Source organism: Myxine glutinosa, chromosome 7 (assembly GCF_964187855.1).
Source record: "Myxine glutinosa chromosome 7, kmMyxGlut1.1, whole genome shotgun sequence".
NCBI classification, from domain to species: domain Eukaryota; kingdom Metazoa; phylum Chordata; class Myxini; order Myxiniformes; family Myxinidae; genus Myxine; species Myxine glutinosa.
In genome coordinates, this window is record NC_136267.1 from 101,982,355 (window position 1) to 101,989,709 (window position 7,355).

Here is a 7,355-nt window from a genome sequence, read left to right on the forward strand (position 1 = left end):
CATTTGTGGTACTAAATATATTAACAGCCAAAGTTGTCCACATCTTTTTTGTTGGAACACCCTGCACTATAGCCTCAGAGCTGTCCCGCCAGGATTCAAATATAAACTGTCAAACTGGTGTTTCACTGGCACCGCAATACGTCCATGTGTGTGTCCTTGTATGGCTCCAGAAAGACTTGGACCAGAATCGTTGCCCAGGCTCCACAAATGTGACAATAATTAAGGTCGTTAAGTCAGAAGACAAAATTATTAAGGAAGAACAAGCAATAATAGGACATTGAAGCATTTATCATTCTCAAGAGCAAGTGTTTCAGCCCCAACTTGAAATTCTGTGTTATCTGCCAGTTCTTTTGTTCAAACTTCATAGATGGTGGATGTGACTTACATGAGAAATAACATCCACCATCTCCATGAAAGTTGAACAAAATGAAGTCAGATGTTCTTCATGAGTAGCCAATGAAGCACATGGAGAAAGAAGTCTACTTATCAGCAAGATAATCTGTACCTACAGCACTACAGCAGGAATGACACTGGCAATATTGTACCAATAATATCAGTTGTGATAAGAATCGACCAGAGGCCTTAACTTAAAGCACTTTTCACGATTCACACCTTAATTCCGATAAACATCTCATGAAATGGTTTATGTAGCCAACCTGCAAAGTTTTTTTTGGAAACAAGAGAGCATCGATGTATTTCTATAAATCCAAAGCAAGGATTTCTGGTGGAGATTAAACTCATGCAAGGACTTGATTTTGTTAAACCTTCATAGAGATAGTGGATGTTCTTCACGTATTCATCAAAGCCGAGAAAACTAGTTTATCCTGACTTCAGAAGAAAAAGAACCACTCCTTTCCCATCTTCAGACTCATAAGACAGCTGACGCAGTTTTCCTTGGTTACCTGCCACATTCCTAGATGAGTTGCCACTCCAACGCAGGATACTTGAATGCCTCATTTTTCTCAGGAAGTTGATACTCATTTTGCTGACCTCGGAAGGATGCCAGGCTGAGTCAACCCACCTGGTATTATTTTAACGGCAGACAGAGGCAAGAACAAGCCGATTAGATTTTGGTTCAGGTCCTGATCCAGACCCGACCTATCAGTGGATACAAAACGAAAACTGTTCAGCCTGACGGGGGCACGCTCTCTACCGAGTGCCGTTATCGTTGTTTTTGTTTCATTTCAGTCTTGATATTAATGTTCTTTTTGAAATCTAACAACACCCACCTCTGGGCCTGGGATTGAATCCCGGCTCAGCTATAAATTGTCACCCTGGTGTTTCAGACAAAAAGTGAGGCATTAAAATGTGTGTGCCATCCATCAGATTGACATTAAGCCAGAGGACCCATCTACTAGCATTGATCATTGGAGGACGTTAAAGATTCCACAGTGTGGCTTTCGCAAAGAGTAGGTGACGTAGATATTGCCAGAACCCTGAACAAATTGCAAATTCCTGCCCTGACTGACTGCTGGGAAGGCAATGCCAAACCACCCAGCATGACCCGAGAAACAATCAGCAACACCGACAATGTTTGGATTGGTGGTTCTTAAACTGGGGGGGGGGGGGGGGGCATGTCCCAGAAGGGGACGTGAGAAGATTTCAGGGTGGCCATGAGGGGTCTGTGGAAAATGCTGGCATGAAGGGCTTACAATGCAAAAAGTGCACACACATATAACTATGTATATGTGTCTATACGAATAAATGAATATAAAGAGGGGGAGATTGTGTTTGTGTCGTTTGTGTGTGTTTGTGTACATGTGGAAGCTTGATGTGTGTGAATCTAACTTGAGGCAGCTCATGGTACAATACTCGTTTACCCGCGTATCAAACGCATCTTAGCTGGTTCTTTAACTTGAAGAGTTTGGGTTGATTAGTTCAACTAGCCCCCTTGTACATAATTTATTTTAACTAAAGTAACTTTAGTTTCCTCAAGAGCAAATGAAATGAATGCTCCATTGGATTTAAATCAGGAGATTGATTTGGCAAGTATAAAACCGTACACTTTTTCCCCCTGATGAACTCCTTCATTGCGTTGGCGGTGTGTTTTGGTCATTGTTTTGCCGCATGAAGTGCCACCCAATGAGTTTGGAGGCATTTTCTTGTACAAAGGTGGACAAAATGTTTCTGTACACTTACAAATTCATTCTGCTTTTGCCATCATTAGTTACATCATCAATAAATATGAGTGAGCCAGTTGCATAGGCAACCATGCAAGTCCGAGACATGACAATACCGCCACCATGCTTCACAGATGAGGTAGTATGCTTTGGATCATATACAGATCCTTCCTTTCTCCACACTTTCGCAATCCATCCCTTTGGTAAAGGTTTATCTTGGCCTCATCTGCCCATAAAACTTTGTTCCAGAACTCTTCTAGCTCACCTCTGTACCTCTTGGCAAATTCTAATCTGGCCTTTCTATATTTGGTGCTGATGAGATGTTTGCATCTTGCGGTGTAGCCTTTGTAATTCTGCTGTTGAAATCTTCTGTGAATGGTAGATGGGGAAACTTTTACCCCTGTACTCTGGAGGTTGTTGGTGATGTCATTGGCAGCTGTTTTAGGGTTTTTCTTCAGAGCTCTGATTATTTTTCTGTCATCAACTGCAGTTGTTTTCCTTGGCCGACTGCCAAGTTGCTTATTTTTGTTTAATCGACTGTTTTCTGGCCTTCATCTGCATCTTTCTGCATCTCCTTCCTCTCTTTCTTCCAACGCAAAATTGACAACATCTACAACAGCTTGACCACCGCCGCACCCGCTCCCCCTCCAACCACCTGCCCCCCCTTGTCCTGCCATCCCCTGTCTCGGTTCTCCCCAATCTCCCCTACTGACCTCTCTGAACTCCTCATAGGAATGAAAACTGCCACCTGCACTCTTGACCCCATCCCCTCCAGCTTTGTCAAAGCCTCCCTCCCTGCTCTCTCTCCACTTATCATTGCAACAATAAACTCCCCCTGTCTACAGGCATCGTCCCACCTTCCCTCAAAATTGCTGCTGTTACCCCCATTCTAAAAAAACCTGGTCTAAACCCTGACACCCTAAACAACTTCAGACCCATCTCCAACCTACCCTTTCTGTCAAAAGTTTTGGAACGCGCTGTAGCCACTCAACTCAAACATCATCTCTCTGCCAATAACCTGCATGAAACATTCCAATCCGGATTCCGGTCCAACCACAGTACTGAAACTGCTCTCCTCAAAATCACCAACGACCTTCTCCTCTCCTCTGACGCTGGCAACCTCAACATTCTCGTCCTCCTCGACCTCAGCGCTGCCTTTGACACCATCGATCACACTATCCTCCTCACCCGACTTGAATCCACCTTTAACGTTACCGGCACTGCCCTCTCTTGGATTAAATCATACCTCTCTGACAGATGCCAGTTCATCTCCATCAATAACTGCAAATCCCCCACTGCTCCCCTCCCCCAAGGTGTCCCCCAAGGTTCAGTTCTTGGCCCCCTCCTCTTCATCCTTTACCTGTCCCCGCTCGGTCACTTAATCCGCCGTCATGGTCTCCAATTCCACTGCTTCGCCGATGACATCCAGCTTTTCATCTCCACCAAGTCCGTCTCCACCGACACCCACTCTATCCTGACAAACTGCATCACTGAAATAAAATCCTAGCTTCAAATCAACTTCCTCAAGCTTAACTGTGATAAATCTGAAATAATCATCATTGGCCCAAAAACGCTCACAAAATCCACCCATAACTTTGCCCTCAACATCGACGGTATCCCAGTATCCACCTCCCCTCACATCCGGAATCTTGGCGTCATCTTTGACCAAACCCTTTCCTTCGACAAATACACTAAACAGATCACAAAGTCAGCCTTCTTTCACCTGAAAAACATTGCCCGTCTCCGCTCATCCCTCTCCTCCACGGCTGCAGAAACCCTCATCCACGCCTTCATCACCTCCCGTCTGGACTACTGCAATAGCCTCCTCTATGGTTCACCCTCAAAAATCACCAATAAACTCCAATACATTCAGAACTCCGCTGCCCGTCTACTCACCCATTCCCGGACCCGTGACCACATCACCCCCGTCCTTTACAAGCTTCACTGGCTCCCCATCCCCCAGAGAATCCAGTACAAAATCCTCCTCTTGACATACAAAGCCCTCCATAACCTGGCCCCATCCTACCTGGCTGACCTCCTCTCCAGACACACTCCCACCCGCAACCTCCGCTCTGCTGGTACCAACCTCCTGACCCCCTCCATCCAGACCAAATTCAGATCCTGGGGGGACAGGGCCTTCTCCATCGCTGCTCCCACCCTCTGGAACTCACTACCTCACACCATCAGAGACTCCTCCTCACTCACCACATTCAAAACATCACTAAAGACCCACCTGTTCAACACTGCATTCAACATTCAACCCACAGCATTTAACCCCTGACTATCTCTTCTCCTTCTCCCTCCTTTTGCTTTAAATATTTCCCTATTGATTCTTGTCTTTTTTGCAATTGTTGTTTTCATGTATTGTTATGCATTATGTTTGCCACTCTGTCAAAGCGCCTTTGGGCTTCTGGAAAAGCGCTATACAAAATAAATGAATTATTATTATTATTATTATTCATGTTGGTTTATGCCTACTGACTTCCAAGGCAAAAGAAAAGGCTAAAAGCAAGACTAGACATTCACAGCTCTTTTATGTGTGAACAATCAATGTAATAAGAAACACCTAAGCACCAAGAAACACCTGTCAGTTATTTGTTCCAATACTTGTGCTTACCTAAAATGGAGGGACTGAACATAAAAAGTGCTGTTGCTCTACAATGGTAAAACAAATATGCATAGACATAAGAAGAAATAAAAGCTGGCCTCCTGTACTCTTGCCTCATGTTCATATTTTGACACAGATTTTACTATCCAACTATACAGTTAATCTTCGGGTTGATGACATGGCAGAGGCCAAAAACTCAAGTAGTGCAGAAAGTCAAGTCATCCCCAGTCTTTGCCATTCAGCGCAATGAAACAACAGACATAGCTCAGTGCTCCATGCTACGAGTCCACACACGATTCATAGAATCGTCGGGAATGAGACTGTGGAAGAAGATATGTTGTTTTGCTGCCCATTGCAGACGAATGGAAAAGCTGACGCTGTTTTTACTGCTGTGTCGAACTTCTTTCACGAGAATGAAGTATCATGGGAGGAGTCGATTGGCGTTTGTACTGATGGAGCTCAAGCCATGGATCACACTCTGGCATAGCCACCAAGGTCAAGGAGAAGAGTCCCTCAGCTATTTTAACACTTGACATCAAAGACACTCCCCATGTAACTCGAGGAATATCTGAACATCATCATCAAAATTATTGTAAACCACACGTCAGGAGACGCCGATGGTTCACGAGCGAGCGGTATTCAATGACAATGCTCAATGAGCAGTGTTATGAGGTTAGTTAGCTACACAATACCGAAAATTCGGTTCGATTCCGACAACTTTTAAAATTTAACCTTTGTGACCTTCAAAGGTCAAAGGTCGAAGATTCTGAAATTTGTTGGAAAGCTTGTATTTCATGATGTATGTGATAATATAAGATCATGTACGACATTTCACCCTATCAGGAAGTGAACAATGTAATAACACCATCAAAAATCGACTTTTCTAAATTTCGTGACCTTGTGACCTTGACCTTGGGGCGAAAATGAAAAATCGAGCTCCGTGGGGCTAGACACATGACATTGGCCGAACCAAATATCGAAACCCCTGTCAGATTCCACCAACTCCCTCGGAGAAGATGTAGCTTGAACTCGATTACCCCCTAAAAAGACATCTTTTTCGGGCGTGGCTCCGCCCACTCTAGGCAGGACACAACTAGATCATGATATCAACCTCCCACCCAAGTTTTATCAAGATCGGATGATATCATCGGGTAGTTATGCTGTGGACAGACAGACACACACAGACAGACGCACAGACATGACGAATATAGTGGTCACTTGATAACTCGTGAACCAATAAAACAGTGCCCTGAAAATCCGATTGTTTGTGCAGATAAGTCATGATTTAGGGGCAGGACATGAGACACGACTATTTCACACCGACTTGTGTTGGCTTTCAAAGGGCAACATGTTGGATCACTTGTATGAGCTGAGAGAAGAGGTGAAGATGTTTCTTGAAACTGAAGAAAATGACTATCTCACCACCTTTGATTCAGAGGAGCTTACCTTGCAGATATCTTAAGGCCTTAAATGTCCCCAACCTCAAGCTACAAGGCAGAGACACAAGTATCATTGGCAACTCTGATGCAATTCAAACAATCATAGATAAGCTGTTGCTGCGTAAGTGTCGCATCAAACATAGGAACTCAGCATCTTTTCCTCATCTTGACAAAGTCCTGAATGACAAAAACTTCAGTGATGTTCTTAAAGCCAAGATTGAGCCTCGATCTCCAGAGGACGAGTTCCATCGATATTTTCGTGACATCAATGAAAGCAGTTTCTAATCGAGTCTTGCCAGGAATCCTTTTTCCATTGCAGTCGAGGACGTCCCTGAAGTCTTGCTAGAGTAGTTTCTTGGATTGAAGTTTGATTCTGTGGCGAAGGACGACTTTAGGAAAGTTGACATGGAGAAGTTTTGTGTGAGGTACCCACCAGTATATCAGCACGTAAGCCCTTATAGTCGTTATCCCCTTCTCATCGACAAATCTTTGCGAGGTCGGATTTTCAGCGCTGGTTGGGATCAAAACAAGCAGCGAAACAAGCTTGATGTGGAGAGCCATCATCGACGCGCACTCAGCCAGACATCACCAGACCAAGACTTGTAAGTGAAAAGAACCTGTACCAGTGTACCACCCATCTCATTAGAAAGTACTTGCTTGTGATACATCTTAATGTTCATAGCCTTGGGGTTGCACAACATCTGGCTATATGTGGGTTATGAATTACACTGTAAATGTAATCCAGGTATGTCTGTTAAATTGTTACCTTCACCCACCAGAGGTGGAATATTATGTTTTCGCCACTATCTGTCTGTCTGTCTGTGGCCATTCCAGTTTTTATGATATGAAATGTAAGTAAAAAGAGCCACTATAATCCAGGTCATTAATGTGTACCTGCTTGTGCGACCTCTGTGAATACCTTCTGCATTGTTTTGCACAACACCTGGTTTCATATGGATTATTAAGTAAATTGTAAGTGGATAATCCTCTCCAGGAAGTTCTGTCACTCAAGCTTTTGGGTCTCACTATCTGCCATGATCTTTCTTGGGAAAACCACATTTCCAAGCTGGCCTCCAAAGCCAGTCTCCGACTGGGCATCCTCCGTCGTGCGAAGTCCTTCCTCGGCACACCTGAGCTCCTCACCACATACAAGGCTTTCATCCGCAGCTCAATGGAATACTGTTCTCC